The sequence below is a fragment of the Arachis duranensis genome, chromosome 3 (genome assembly GCF_000817695.3).
Source record: "Arachis duranensis cultivar V14167 chromosome 3, aradu.V14167.gnm2.J7QH, whole genome shotgun sequence".
Taxonomy (NCBI): domain Eukaryota; kingdom Viridiplantae; phylum Streptophyta; class Magnoliopsida; order Fabales; family Fabaceae; genus Arachis; species Arachis duranensis.
The window spans coordinates 62700547-62701726 of NC_029774.3; positions in this window are offsets into that span (position 1 = coordinate 62700547).

Genomic DNA, 1180 nt, shown 5'->3' on the forward strand with positions numbered 1-1180 from the left:
AATTTATATTTCTTGCACTTTAAGTTACCGCAATTTACATTTCTTGCACTTTAAGTTTCAGTCATTTAATTTCTTGTTCTTTAAGATTCAGCATCTTTTAATTTCCTGCTCTTTAATTTACTGCAATTTTCCCTTATCCCTTTACTTTCCAAGTAATTTAGCTTATGTTAATGTTAAACCACTCATCCAATACTTGATTCGCTTGACTAAATCAACCACTAAACTAAAATTGCTCAATCCTTCAATCCCTGTGGGATCGACCTCACTTCCGTGAGTTTTATTACTTGATGCGACCCGGTACACTTGCCGGTGAGTTTTGTGTTGGATCGTTTTCCACACATCAGGTTATTTAACCACCTCTTAGCTTGGTCTTTTGCAGCAAATGGGAACAGTAATAGCCTATAGACATCCTGATCTACCTCTGATGAGCGGATAATTTATACGCTTTTTGGCATTGTTTTCATATAGTTTTTAGTAAGTTTGAGCTACTTTTAGGGATGTTTTCATTAGTTTTTATGTTAAATTCACATTTCTGGACTTTACTATGAGTTTGTGTGTTTTTCTGTGATTTCAGGTAAATTCTGACTGAAATTGAGGGAATTGAGCAAAACTCTGAAGAAGGCTGACAAAAGGACTGCTGATGCTGTTGGATTCTGACCTCCCTACACTCGAAATGGATTTTCTGGAGCTACAGAACTCCAATTGGCGCGCTCTCAACGGCGTTGGAAAGTAGACATCCAGGGCTTTCCAGCAATATATAATAGTCCATACTTTATTCGAAGAATGACGACGTAACTTGGCGTTAAACGCCAAGTACACGCTGCTGTCTGGAGTTAAACGCCAGAAAAACGTCATGATCCGGAGTTGAACGCCCAAAACACGTCATAACCTGAAGTTTGACGCCAAGAAATGCCTCTACACGTGAATTCATCAAGCTCAGCCCAAGCACACACCAAGTGGGCCCCGGAAGTGGATTTATGCATCAATTACTTACTCATGTAAACCCTAGGAGCTAGTTTATTATAAATAGGACTTTTTTAACTATTGTATTAGATATCTTTTGACAGTTTAATCTCTTGACTGTTTAGCCTTTGATTATTCGGTCTCTTGATCACTCAAGGGGGCTGGCCATTCGGCCATGCCTGAACCTTTTACTTATGTATTTTCAACGGTGGAGTTT